The 15,726-nt window shown below is 36.3% G+C and overlaps 1 pseudogene; it reads left to right on the top strand.

Annotated features, from left to right (window-relative positions):
- Positions 1-4,345: 4,345 nt before the first annotated feature.
- LOC122910075 lies at positions 4,346-13,262 on the top strand (annotated as a pseudogene).
- The last annotated feature ends 2,464 nt before the right edge of the window (positions 13,263-15,726 follow it).

Raw genomic sequence — 15,726 nt, 5'->3', positions numbered from 1 at the left:
AACAGCCATTTTGTTTTGAAGAGTTCCTTTTAAATTCCTGGCCAGGCTTTTTTACTCCAACTGAAATAATAGCTTTAGGTAGTTGCAGTGTTCCTAGCAGATTGAAATGGTTTCAGTAATGACCTAGGGATAATACTTCTTCCCTCCCTGCCTTGGTTAAGATGAAATATGAGTTATATAAAAAAAGCTGTAACAGCACACTAATAAATATTATATTGACTGTATTTTGGAGGTGGTGTTTCTTACAGAGCTCCAACTGTTCACATCTGTTAATTGGCTATAAGACTTGGCTTTTCAAGGCAATTGCACAACTAGGGTATGAAGAGTAGGGGGATGGGAAGAGCCCCAACGTTAAATGTCACAGACTTCCCCTGTCTAAAGGAGTTCAGAATAGTTTCTCTTGCATAGATGATTTTGTTTCTTCTTGTTCTGATCATTTCTATTCACTCCACTGCTGGAGAAGGACTCCGTTATCCTTAATTAGTATAAGCTGGCTGAATATAACACCCAACATTGGACAGAGGAGATGGACAGCAGTTTATTAGTCAAATTAACTCACAGGGTATGGGAAGAGGACACTGCATGCCATGCATGGTCACAAAGAGGTTGTACTTGGAAACAGAGTGAACCAGAAGGGGCTGTGGGAGATAGGCTTTATAATAGGAGTGGGGTGGGGGCTTGTTTCTCTCAGGAGGTTATGACAAGTTTGTTTGAGTAATTTTGCTGGCTGGCTGGGAGGTAGGGTGCAGCTGATGTAGCTGGTGCAGCTGATGGGGGAATTACCTGGGCAGGAAACCTTCCTAGTTAGGCAAAGTGAGAAGCAAGTCTGGCAAGAGCAGAGGAACTCATGGCTCAAATTCCAGGTACCTTACAGTATTTCAGGCCTTACAATACAGCTCAGTAGTTTCGGTTAATTTAGAGAGTTATGGAAATGTTTGCTTTTATTGTGTCCTTATTTTTGTCTTTTGTGTGTGTGAGAGAGAATGAGCAATTCAAGAGATTTTTACATGGCTATTCTAAAAGTTGATCTCCAATTTCCTTTGATTTAAACATTAGAATTGGATCATTTGCTGATGGAAGGCCTACCATTAAATGGAATCAGCCACTGGGACTTTAGAATAAAGAACTTGATCAAAGAGATCTTTCTCAAAGGACTATCATTCTGTTTGGAATTCTTCCAATGTGCCAGTTCTTTGTGTAGACAAGATAGGGAGTAGGGACACACCAAACACATGTGGTGCATAAAGCTAAAAAGCATTGTTCTAAAATGATAACAGTAGTTTTCCCCTCTGGGTGATTTGGTTAAAGTGACAATCATTGCTTGTCTTCATATTCTATATTTTAGAAATTCTTATAAGCATGTGTCATTTGAGTAGTCAGAGTGATGAAAAACAAGTCTTTTTAAAAATTGTTGACAATTTACAATGATAATTTAGAGTCATGGCATAATGCCATTATCAGAAATTAATAATCCAGTCAGGAATAATTAATAAGAGATGAAATACAGTTTATGAGAAATAGCATGACTTTTAGAGTAACAGCTCTGTGTCTTAATTCAGCCTTTTTAATTACTGTTATGTTTGAGTCTTAGTTTTTATGTTTTTAAAGGTAGGAATGATAAAACTGTACAGGGTTGTTGTAAGAATTAAATAAGATCATGCATTAAAAACTAGAGATTTAGTAAGCTCTCAATAAATGTTAGGTCATCTTTCCTTCAAGGCAGAAATCAAGGAATGCTGAACTAACATACAGTGGCAATATTCCCATGGGTGAGGGAAGAGAAAGAAAAGTTGTGTGAATTACATAAAGAACAGCCTAATGGAGGACAGGGTAGTGGGCACTTGTTTAGAGAGAGGAGTACAAAGAATTCCAAGGATTCATCGCTGATTTAACTTTTGTAATTTTACTTGGACCTGGTTTATTATCAGTACACTATAAAGTATTGATTTTTTTCAGTTTTATTATTGCAATCACACTTTATCAGTACTTACCTCACATTTACTTTTATAGTTACTCCACACGGTTTAACCCATACTTAGTCTTTACTGTTTGATTGTTGACAGTGTTTAGCTCTTTGATTTTAATTCCTATACTATCAAAACACTGCAAAATGTTTCTATAATTTTTAGTTTTCTGTCCTTAGATTTTTATGTTTTCTACATATTTTATATAATTTTCCTAAATAGTTTCAAGGATCCCAAAGTGGATATCAGATGCAACATACCTGAAGGTTGTTTTTTTTTTTTTTTCTCCCCTTGCCTCTTTTGCTTTTGGCATCATTGTTCATCCGAGACCCTACATTTTAGAAATAAGTTGGTATTTATAAAGAAAGATTTTATCTGTATATAAACCTATACTCTATTTGTGTACAGATGAATGTAGCTGTATATTTTTTAGAACCTTACATATAAATATGTATCTGTAGGTTATAAATTATAACATGATAAAATTCTAGTTTGAGCTTTACATACTCTAATTGCCAGTTGTCATTTGACTTGATTTTCAGTTTTTAACTTTTCATCTTACCAATAGAAGTTATTATAAAGAAGACAGTAGAGACCTTAAATTTCTATACTTCAACAAATAAATATTATAATTAGTTTCAGTAACTAGTTTTTAAAATGTATCCTTAAGAATTTAAGTTGAAATACAAATAAAACTTAATTCTTAAATATATGTATTTAATGTTATACAGAATTCCTACAATCATAGACTAATGTGAAGTACGCTTTCTAAAGCTATTATGTGCTGAAACTCTGTGGTCAAAGGATGAGAAATCCAGCTGCTTCTATTGCAGCAGTAGATTTGGAATAAAAGCTTTAAATATGTTTCCCAAAGGAAAAAAAAAAAAAAACTGTATTCTAAAGCTACTTTTTCCCCCTAGTAGGGGGAAAAAAAAAAAAAAGTCACCCTGGAAAAACTTGTGAATGCTTTGTCATTTCTGCAAAACTGTGAGAACACCAAAGCAGCAGTTTACTCATCCTTGATTTCCCCAGATGGCTGAGTTCCCAATAACTCACCAGAGAATGAGATGCAGACCCAGTGCCTTTACATGTCATTTTGACAAGACATAATGTCCGATCTTGTTTGTGTACGCCTTTCCCTTCTACCTTAAGCCTGCTTCACTACTGGTGGTCTGTCCGTGTGCAACACAGATGTTTCTCTCCACTGCATGCTTTATTTTTCAAGTAGCTTCAGCAAGCATATGTTTCCATGTGAGGCTGTTCCTTCCTTCTCCCAACACCTTCTTGTGCTACATAAACAATCTTCATCTGCCCCCTCAGATCTGGGGCACACGAGACTTTCACAGATGTCGATTTCTTTTTCAGCTTGTTTGCCTCTGGTGAACACGGTCTTCAGATAATGTCTCCCTCCTTCTCTGTTCCAAATGACTCGGAATGCAGATTTTTTCCCTCCTTTCAACTCAGTTTCCTTCTGTGACCCCAGCATGTTTTCGTCCCCTTTCTTCTAAGTCTCTCTTTGTACTAGCTCTCCAGATGGGATCAAGGATGAGCTCTTCCTGCTCCTCATTTTATTCTCCTTACAACTGTTTGGTTTGCAGGAGCAGGAAGAGGCAAACTTCACCCGTTAAATATTTTACATACATGGCTACCTATATTTTTATGATTTATTTCACATTTTTTTTACATTTTTATTTCTGTTTGGTTGCTGCTTGGTTTTCCATTTTTACTAATTCATTACAAGGAAGGACATTGCAAATATATGTATATAAACACATCATATATAAAAACATGGTGACAGTTACTTTAATATCAATTTTGTTTTCTTTTGTAAAAGAGGGATTTTACCTTCTCTTTCATTTATGCAAGACTCATTGAGCATGTACTGTGTGCCAGAAATTACTCTGGGTGATAGCATTAGGGTGGTAAAGAAAGAAAAGGTCTTTTTCAAGGAATGTATATACTAGTATGAGAGATAATAAGTATATAAAAGATTAAGATAATTATGGCAGGATGCCAACTGAGCTAAAATCTGAATGATAAATGGGAGATGGATGGGGGGGGGCTCAGGATAGTTTAGTAGGTGTCAGACTGTTGATTTCACTTGGGTCATGATCTCAGGGTTGTGACACTGAGCTCAGCACCAGGCTCCATGTTCAGCTGGGAGTCTGTTCAAAATTCTCTCTCTGCCACTGCTCCTTTCCTCACTCTCTCTCTGAAATAAAACAAACAAGCAAAACAAAAAACAACAAAAACAGGAGTTGCATGTACAAATCAAGATGACTAGAAGTTCAGGGGAAGGAACAAGTGCAAAGTCCCTACAGAAGGATTGACATTGGTGAGGGTGAGAAACAGAAGAGACTTCATATGACTCAAGTGTCATAATGATCAAGGCAAAGAAGGGAAGACATACAGTGTTAAAGTGGAAGTCTGGAGCAAGATCACTTAGAGTTTTTGAAGGCAAGGTAAGAATTTTCAATTTTATTCCAAATACTCTGAGAAGCTATGCAAGCTTTAAAGCAGGAAGTAACATGGTCTGACTTACATTTTTGTAATATCACTTTGGTGCTGTAATAATTTCTTACAGTGAAGTGAGAAGTAAGAGGCCAAACATATGATATGGGTTTTTAAAAAAAATTTCTTCACAATTTTTTTATTTTTAAAGACCTTATTAAAAGAAAAAAGTTTTAGATGAACAAAACTGGAGGAAGGTACAGAGCTTTTCCCCCACCTATCTTGACCCCTGCATTACCTGCATAGCATATCACTGGGTTATATTAGTTATAATTGATGAATCTAAATCAATACATCAAAATCACTCAAAGCCCATAATTTATATTAGGCCTCACTCTTGGTTTGTACATCCTATGGTTTTGGACAAATATATAATATATATCCATCATAATATCATAGTATTTTCACTGCCCTAAAAATATCTTTCATGCTCTACCTCATTATTCCTTCCCCTTATCCCAAAAACTACTACGTCAAATACAGTTGACCCTTGAAACACATGGGTTTGAACTCTGCAGGTCCACTGATACATGGATTTTTAAAAATTGATATATTTATTTGAGAGAGAGAGATGGAGATAGCGAGAGAGAGAATGAGCAAGAAAGAGAGGGAGAAGCAGACTCCCCACTGAGCAGGGAGCCCAACTCAGGGCTTGATCCGAGGACCTCAGGATCATGACCTGCGCTGAAGGCAGAGACTTAACCAAGTGAGCCACCCAGGCATTCCATACATGGATTTTTTTTGATAAATATAGTATAGTAAATTTATTTTCTCTTATGATTCTCCTAATAATGTTTTCATTAGCTTATTTTAAGAATGTAGTATATAATACATATTACACAAAATACGTATTAATAGACTTATTAGTAAGTATCTGGTCAACAGTAGATTACTAGTAGTTAAGTTTTTAGGGACTCAAAAGTTATACATGGATTTCCAACTGTGCAGAAGGTTGCTGCTCCTAACCCCCCTCATTGTTCAAGGATCAACCATAGTTGGTATCATAGCATGTACCCTTTCAGACTGGTTTCTTTCACTTAGTAATTTAAGTTTGCTTTGTATACATTTAAGGTTACTTCATATATTTTCATCACTCAATAGCTCATTTCTTTTTAGCACTGAATCATATTCCATTGTCTGAATGTCCTATATTTTATAGTCAACAACCTTTTATTGTGATCAACCATAAAATGATTTCTTTTCAGAGATGATTTCGCTAACTCTTGTGTTTTTTCCATCTCTCCTTTTAACCAGCCTGCAGTATTTTTAGTAGAATAAAGATTACTTCTCCATGTTTCAAATTCAAAATTCAAATTCCTTACCTTGACATACAAACATTTATGAAATTTTACCTTTTTTTTTAAAAATAGGATAGCTCTTTATTTTTTAAAAGATTTTATTTGACAGATGGAGATCACAAGTAGGCAGAGAAGGAGGCAGAGAGAGAGAGACGGAGAAGCAGGCTCCCTGCTGAGCAGAGAGCCCGATGCCTGACTCAATCCCAGGACCCTGGGATCATGACCCAAGCCGAAGGCAGAAGCTTTAACCCACTGGGCCACCCAGGTGCCCTATGAAATTTTACCTTTGAACCTCTTTCCTCACTTCAGGATATTCCCCTCCCAACACATTGTATTGTAACCCTCAGCTCTACTGAACTAAACCCCATTTCTTTACCAGGTCTTGCGAATCCTCTCTGTTCATCCTGTTCCCTCCCCTAGGAATGCTCTTTTCCTCATTGCCTATTTGGAAAGCATCTATCCACACCCCCACAGAGTCTTCTCCATGATGCCTTCCTGACCACCTCATGTGTGCTCTCCCTGTATTTTGCACAGGCTCTTTATAAAAAGCTCCCCAAACATAAATATTTATGAATTTGTAGAGAAGGCTGGGAAACCCTGGGGAGCTGGCAAGGACAAACATTATGAAGGGCCTTGAGGGCAGGTTAAGGACTTGTTGACTTTACTCTAAAGACTCCAGAGGGATTCTTGAAGAATGTCAGTGTGAGGGTAACAAGATCAGATTTGCCTTTTAGAAAGTTCACTGTGGCCATATACTGGCAAGAGGAGCAGGTGGGATGACAAAATGAGACTGGAAGCAGACTATTAGAGTAGGCTAGTTAGGATATGATGGGAGCTTAAAGCATTGAACACACACACACACACACACACACACACACAGAAATAGTAGTGGAAATGGAGAAGAAAAGATGGGTTTCAGAAAGACTTAAACGGTTCCTAACCAATGAGTGGTGTGTAGGAGAAAACAATTCAGTAAGAGAATGTGAGGTAGATAATAGAATCGATTCCCTTTCCCATTTCTGTTGAGGATCAGGGTGGATAGTGGTACAATTCACTAATGTAGGCATCTGGGAGACAGCTTTTCACGAAACCCATTTTAACAACATTCCATTTTACAAATTAGTCCTTTGTTCTCTGTTGTTTCCCTTTATTTTTACCTTATTACAATTTAAGATTTCTGATTAAATATAAATTAATTTTGAATCTCCTAACTAGTTGTGGTAGTGCTGAAGTAGAAGAATAAGGCATTTCCATATTCTCTTCCTATAGCTGGAATATCAGTGTTCCCTAGTGGCCAGTGCTGTGAGAGAAGCGAGCTGGATGAGCAGGGGAACACACTGTTTAGAGACTTAGCAGAGATTAAGGCAGGGGCAAGTACAGATTTTTTTTTTCCCCTCATTGCCTTACCATCTTGTCATGTCTCTGTTGTCCTACTATCCAATTCTTTGATTTCCACTTAATAGATACCCAATAACTATTTCCTTAATATTTCATTTCATCACAAATTGGCAATCGTAAGCTTTCTTCAATTGATAAAGAAACTTTAGATCCTTCTACCCATGTGAAACTTTACTAAAAAATAACAACCAGAAAAACTGGTAAACTTTCTCTTTTGACATGGATTTTTTTCCTTAACTGAAAAAACTCCACATTGAGATTTGTTTACAAAAGAGCACGTGCTTTTTTGTTCCAATTGTGTATCACCCTAACTTTTGAGTTTGACTCCATTAATGAATCTGTCCATTTAAGACTTTTTGCAAACAAACATTTTCAGAGTATGAATGACATTTAACTTAATAGGAGAAAGTGGGGGATTTGATAACATAAACCAAAAAAAAAAAAAAAAAAAAACAAAAAAACCTGCCAAATCATTTATATTGATTTAAAAATGCATTCATTTAACAAATATTTATTAAACATTTATTATGTGCCTAAGCACAAAATTAGTGCCCTGAAGGAGCCTGCATTCTAGAGGAGGAAAATCACACAATTAACCAAATAAAGACTACAGTAAAAAATAAGGCAGAAAGGGGAATAGTCCTGGTTTATGACTGTTGTATCAGCATAATTATCAATAATGTTCCTTTTCACTTTCTAATTGTGCCAGGTGGAAAATACATTACACAGCCAAACTCAACATTGGGGTGTTGGATGGGGAGAAGTTGCAATTTCAGTTAGAGTATCTGAGGAAGGCCTCACAGAGAAAATAACATTAAACTTAAAACCTACAGGAGATGAAGAGAGGAATACTGCAGACATCTCGGGGATGGTTTCCAGGCACAAAGAGCCTGGATATGAAGTGCATTTATACCTGGTGTGTCTCAGGAACGAGAAAAAGGGCAACAAGTTGAAGGAGAGGATTGAGGATGATGGTGAAAGTAGATGGGAACTAAGAAGTGAGCGGAGGTTGGGTGGGCAGATCTAAAGCTTTTTTGAGCACAGCACCCTGAATGAGGTGGAAGCCATCGCAGGATTTTCAGCAAATGAGTAACTGGTTCTGATTTGTATTTTAAGAATATCTTCACGACTGCTGTGTGGGGAACAGACTGTAGAGAAGAAGGGGTAAAGGCAATGAGACTAGTTTAAGACTTAGAATCATCCAGACTAGATTTTTTGCTGGCTCACAAGAGAGTGGTAGCAGTTGAAGGAATGAGAAATGGTTGGATTCCTGAATATGTGGATATAAGTGAAAGGAGTAAGTAAAACATACTTTGAGTTTAGGTTTGAGCCACTGGAGGAATGGGTTTCTTTTTTCACTGACATGGGAAAAACTAAGATGAGAGAAGGTTTGGTGGCAAATTCAAGATCTTAATATTAGATATATTAAGTTTGAAATGTCCATTAGATATCCATATACACGTCAGAACTGGAAAATCATTAATTATACAAATAATACTAAGAGCCATGATACAAGGTGAAATCACAGAGAACAAGTGAAAATAGAAAAGAAGAGGCATTTAGGGATCAATCCTTATAAAACTTCTATGATTACAGGTTAAGGAGATATGGAAGAATAATAAAAATATATTCAAATAGTAGGATTATAAATATTTTTCTCCTTTTCTTTTCTAAAATTAATAGGCAATACATTTTTGCATTTTTATAGTTTGATTTATACTCAGTGAAACAATTTTTGGTTGCTCAATGGGTTTTGATAACTTATATAAACTTTTATACTATCATCAAATAAGATAATAGAATGTTTCCATTAGACCCCAAATCCTCTTATGGCCCTTCCTGATCTATTTCCACCCCCAACCACATGTAACAATTTTCTGACTTCTATCACCGTAGATGTTTTGCTTTTCCTTGTCATAATGTCTGCAATATACATGATTACATTTTGTTGCACTTACGGTCCTTTGTTCCTATTGACTGTTAGGTAGTGTTCCTTTGTGTGAATAGCACAGGATTGGTTTAACGTTTTTCTTTTTCTTTTCTTCTTTTAAATTTTATTTATTTATTCATCAGAGATAGAGAGAGAGGCAGAGGCAGAAGCAGGCTCCCCAAGGAGCAGGGAGCCCAATGTGGGACTTGATCCCAGGACCCCAGGATCATGACCCAAACTGAAGGTAGACGCTTACCCATCTGAGTCACCCAGGCGCCCAGTTTATCATTTTTCTAATGGGCATTTGTGTTGTTTCTAGCTTTAGGCTATTCTGAATAAGACTGGTAGGAACATTATTGTATAAGCCTTTTGTGGATGTGTATTTGCATTTTGTAGGAATAGAATTGTTGGACAGAAGGTTGATGTGAGCTAACTTTATTGAAATACCCAAAAAGTTTTGAAGAACAAAGATATCATTTCACAATCCACATGTAAAATATTTTAAACAGGAAATAGGGCAAATGTTTTATGAAAACAATTAAAACTGAGAATTATATAATTTCAATATTCATTAATATTCTTTATTATAAATCCCTGATCTAAAAATCTTGTTAAAATACTCTAAGTGGTAATTTTTGAAGATCTTAACTGGCAGTTTGTAGAAACTGCAGCTTGATAAGTGTTGCTGAGACAGTCTGTGAAAAGACTGTTCATTAATTAAGTATTATATGCAAATTAATTAATAAATTCTTGGCTCAAGCAGAGATGAGAAGGAATTCTCTCAGCTCCTTGGCTTGGGTGGAAAGTTACATTCCTAACGGGAGTAATCACAGGCTCTGCTCTGTACCTATCTTTCAGCTTCCCTTTTTAAAAATTCCAGCTTCATCCATTTGAATTAAAAGTGTACAGACCTAAAGACTGTGTAATACAGATAGCCAGGAGAATGATCTTCCCCACTGACTTGTGGTAAGAAACACAGATAGAATGTTCTGTTGTTGAAACAGCAGAGGTTGCAGCAGCTTAGGGAAATTAAACAGAAGTCAAGGTGCCAGCCTGTCCTGGTGAGAGACCAGGGTCCCCTGTCAGGAGAAGAATGTGCCTTCAGAGGGCACTTGTGATGAGCACTGGGTGTTGTATATAAGTGAGGAATCACTGAATTCTACTCCAGAAACCAATACTGCACTATTAACTACATAAAATTAAAAAAAAAAAAAAGGATGTCCCCCAGATGTGTTTGTTTAAACACTTGCCCAGTGGTTAGTTTTTCAGTGTTTAAACTTTTTTTTTTTTTTAACGAGGATATAGTTTTCATAAACACCAAAAGTTGGGTATTAATTACCATGAGGTCTTAAACTCTGTACTCTATAGACAACTCAGGAAAAGCCTATCCTTTGTAGTTTAAGTCTCTAGTTAACATTGAATTTCTACCCAGAAACAGAAGGAAAACTGTCAAATCAGGGATTCTCAACTTGGGAAAGGTGGTGGTGGCTGGGGGTAAGACTTTCATCTCATGCCCCAGGGTACACTTGTCCTGTCTGGAGATGTTTTGGGTTGCTATAACTTGGGGGCAGATGCTACCGGCATCTTACTCAGATGCCAGGGATGCTGCTAAAAACCCTACAGTATCCAGGAGAGCCCTACAGTAGAGAGTTATCTAGCTCAAAATGTCAAAACTGCCACTGTTGGGAAACCCTGGGTCAAAATATTTGTGTAGGTCTGAGGAGAGAATATGTTTAAAAAGACTAAAATTACAGACCTGGCCTTATTTGCATATTAGGACACTGGGGTTTATAGCCTATTAACTAAAAGGACCTGGCATACCCTCAAGGGTAAAACTGAAGTAGGAAAAAAAAAACAGGCTTTGAAAGGTATGATGAATTCCTGTCTCACATTGAGGTCTTTTATCCATTTTGAGTTTATCTTTGTGTACAGTATAAGGTATGATGAGTTTTGCTTTGGTTTTAAGGATTTGGAAATGAATATTTCAGAGGAAATACTGGGATCTCAGTCAATTTGTAAGGGAAGGGCAAGTTGCTATTTTAACCTAGGGTACGGTGTCCTGCTAAAATGGGAGAGAATGTTCTCTGAACCACACTACTAAGTAGCTCTGCCTCATTACTATCCATCATGAGATGTTCTTTTTTCTCTTCTAACATTATAAATCTAAAATTGTTATTGTTGTTCACTCTGTTCATCCCATTGAACTGGAAGCTTAATGAAAGCAGGAACTAGGTTGTATATTGTATGACCAGAGCCTGTCATTATAAAAGTTGATTGGGTAACAAAGGCAAAAGAAAAATTTATTGTTTTTTGCCTACAGCCCATTGAAAAGTCCTTAAAACAGGCAAAGTGACATTCCTCCAGGAACTCAGGTGGTTGATGTTAATACTTTGCTAAGGGCAAAAGCTAATCTTATCCCAATCCACATGATCCTTTAAGTCTACTTTAATGTATAAAAATACCTTTGTATACTTTATCTCTAACCCCCAAGATACATGTTGGCAGTCGTCCCCCAAGTATATGACCCACTGATATACAATTGAAGGGTCTCATGATTAAGGTTTCATTAGATGGTAATGAGTGACTTTTCCCAACAATAGCTAGCCCTCTCAAGGTCCTAGAAACCTTGCTTCCAAAATTCCTTAGAAACCTAAACTCCCTCCCAACTTGAACGTAGATGATGGGCCACTCCTCTTGATCCCAATGCAGCTCTTTTTGCCCACAGGTCCTGTCCCTGTGCTTTAATAAAACCATTTTTTTGCACCAAGGATGTCTTAAGAATTCATTCTCAGCCTTTGGCTTCAAACTGATGAGTAAATTAAACATTTCTATAGTTTGAATTCTTACTACAGTCCATCTACCCTTAGTATCTCAGAATCGTCATCTCTTGTATCATCTAAAGGGAACTTTCCTGAGAAAATCCATAGATTATTTCTTCTTTGTTCTATCCATCTGAATAAGAAAAATTCATCTCAAAAACAGTGTTCCTACCTTTGCTTTTGAGCAGGAGAGAAAGAAATGGGCCTTTGTGAATGAAGGAAGGTATTACCCATGGAGAAGAGTATGACCAATTTACCTACAGTGACAAAGAGAAAGATGAAGTAGATGGAAAAGTTTAGTAAGAGAAGAAAGAGAGCTGTGATTCTTTGCACCTCTCAAGTCCCAATAAATAAGAAAAGATTTCCATCTTCAAGTTTCTCAGAGCAGGGAGTCTGATTTAGGATGGCAACATAGGAGGTTCTTGACCTCACCTCTTCCTACATACACACCAAATGTACAGCCATGTATGGAATCCATTCTGAAAGAAATCCAGAAATTGAGTGACCCTGGCACATCAGATGAGTTTAAGCATATATCTGGAACCCTTACTTGTGGGGTCATTTCCACTTTGTTAGTGACATTGTCATCTCCTCAGATGGCCACTTTGCTCTCCTGGGCTCCTGGGATGGAACCCTTCATCTTTGGGATCTCACAGTGGGTACCACCACTCACAGATTTATGGGACATACCAAAGATGTGCTGTGTGGCCTTCTCTGACAACCAGAAAATTGTTTCTGGCTCCTGAGATAAAATTATCAGCTGTGGAATACTCTGGGTGTATGCAAATATACCGTCAGAGTAGGTATCCTGTGTCTGGTTTTTACCCAATAGCAGAATGCCATGATTGTCTCCTTTGGCTGGGACAAGCTGGTCAAGGTATCGAATGTGGCAAACTACAAGCTGAAGACCAATCATATCTGCCACATAGGCAACCTGAACACTTGACTTTCTCTCCAGATGGATCCCTCTGCCCTTCTGGAGGGAAGGATTGCCAGGCCATGCTGTGGGGTCTCAACGAAGGCAAGCACCTTTATACACTTGAGTGTGAGGACATCATCAATGCCCTGTGCTTCAGTCCTAAATATATACTGGTTCTGTGCTGCCACAGGCCCCAGCATCAAGATCTGGGACTTGGAAGGCAAGATCATTGTAGGTGAACTAAAGCAAGAAGTTATCAGTACCAGCAGCAACACAGAGCCACCCCAGTGTACCTTTCTGGCTTTTTCTGCTGATGGCCAGACCTTGCTGGCTATGCATACAACCTGGTTCATGGCAAGTGACCATAGGATGTACCTGCTAGAAATATGGCAGAGCTTTAGAAATAAAACTTTTCTTTTCTGACTTTAAAAAAAAAAAAAAGATGCTCACCAAGATCAAAAGAACAATACATGAACAAATTGAAAATTTCAACAAAAAGACTGAAAATATAAGAATGTATCAAACAAAAATGAAAGAGGAATACAATAACTGAACTGAAAAGTTCAGTAGAGGGGTTCAAGAGCAGACTAGATAAAGTGGAAGAAAAGATCAATGAATGCAAAGAAAGAACAATGAGAAGCAAAAAGAAGAAAAATACAGTGAAAATAGCTTAACAAATTTATGGGACATCATCAAGCAGACCAATTTTCACATTATAGGAGACTCAGAAGGAGCAGACATAAAGAAAAGGGCAAAACACTTATTTGAAGAAATAATGGTTGACAACTTCCTTAACCTGAGGGCAAAAAAGAAAATCCAGATCCAGGAATCCCAGGGAGCTCCAAATAAGATAAATTCAAAAACTCAAACTAGAATACATTATAATTAAATTGTCAAAAGTTAAAGAGAAGGAGAGAATATTAAAAGCAACAAGGGAAAAATAACTATTTATAAGGGAACCTGTACAAGATTGTCAGCAGATGTTTTAGCAGAAGATATGAAGACCAGAAGGAATGGTGCAATATATTCAAAGTGCTAAGGAAAAAAACAAAACAAAAACCTTTCCAACTGAGAATAGTCTACCTGGTAAAATTGTCCTTCAGAACTGAAGGAAATATAAAATTTTTCAGACAAGCAAAATCTAAAGGAGTTCATCACCACTAGACTGGACTTAAAAGAAATGATAAAGGAAGTTATTCAACCTAAATAAAAAGGACACTATTTGGTAACAGGAAAAGGTAAAAGTATAAATCTTATTGATAAAGGTAAATATACAATTAAGAATATTCTAATGTTGTAATAGTGTTATGTATATAACTTATAAATCTATTATGAAAGTGAAAGACAAAAGTCAAACTATACCTACAATAATTTGTTAATGGATACAAACATAGAGCTTTATATGCTTAAATGTAAGTTGCTGTCAATTTAAAATAGACTGTTATAAACATATGTTTAATATAAGCTTTATGATAATTGCAAGGTCAACCCTATAATAAACATACAAAAGACAAAATTAAAGAATTCTAAGCATTCTAAGTACAACAGAAAATAATAAGATCTCAGAGGAAGAGAGCAAGAGAAAAAGAACCAAAGGAACTGAAGAACAGCCAGAAAACAATTAACAAAATGACAATAGTAAGCACCTACCATACCTATCAATAATTACTTTAAATGTAAATGGATGTAATTCTACAATAAAAGAACAAGAACAACTACCACCTGAAAGAGATTCACTTCAGCTTTAAGGACACACACACAGATGGAAAAATAAAGAAATGAAGATATTCTATGCAAAAGGAAACCAAAAGAAAGCAGAAAGTAGTTATAACCAAACAAATAGACTTTAAGTCAGAGACTTCACTAACAAATAATTCTATAAGTATAAAGGGGTCCAACAAGAGGATATAACATTTGTAAGCATTTATGTACCCAACATAGGATTACTAAATATATAAAACATTAACAGACCTGTAGGGTGAAATAGCCAGTACAGTGCAGTAATGGTGAATTTAATACCCTGCTTTCAACAATGCACAGATCACCCAGACAGAAAATCAGATAAGGTAATATAGGACTTTATATATCAGGACAAAATAGAATTAGACCAAATAGACCTAAAAGACATTTACAGAATATTCCATCCCAAACCAGCAGAATACACATTCTTCAAGTGTACATGGAATATTTTCCAGGATAGATCATATGATAGGCCACAAAACAAATCTTAACACATTTGAGAAGACTGAAATCATACCAACCATCTTTTCAGATCACAATGGTATGGTGCTCGCTTCGGCAGCACATATACTAAAAGTGGAACGATACAGATCACAATGGTATGAAACTAGAAATCAATAAGAGGGAATTGAGACGATCCAGAAATACGTGGAAACTAAACAACACACTTTTTTGACTCAGTGGTTGTTTAGAAGAAATAAAAATGGGAGTAATTCAGAAACATATGAGCATAAAAACACAATATTAAATATTGTGGGATGCAGCAAAAGCAGTTCTGAAAGTTTATAGCAATAAATGCATATAATAAGTTTGATCAAATAAATAATCTCAGTTTATACCTCAAGGAACTAGAAAATAAGAAAATGTAAAGCCCAAAGTTACTAAGAGTAAGGAAATATTAAAGATGAGAGTAGAAACAAATGAAATAGAGACCAGAAAAAAAGAATAGAAAAGATAAGTAAAATGGACAAATCTTTAGCTAGATCAAGAAAAAAGACTCAAACTATAAAATAAAACTGGAAACAACATATCTGATACTAAAGGAAGACATAAAATCATTGGACTACTATGAACAGTTAATTGCCAACAAATTACATAACCTAAAAGAAATGGATACATTTTAAGGAACACACAATTTACAAAGACT

This window comes from Neovison vison, chromosome 6 (assembly GCF_020171115.1).
Source record: "Neovison vison isolate M4711 chromosome 6, ASM_NN_V1, whole genome shotgun sequence".
Lineage (NCBI taxonomy): Eukaryota > Metazoa > Chordata > Mammalia > Carnivora > Mustelidae > Neogale > Neogale vison.
The sequence above is the reverse complement of the archived record's forward strand: the minus strand, read 5'-3'. Positions and strand labels throughout refer to the sequence as shown.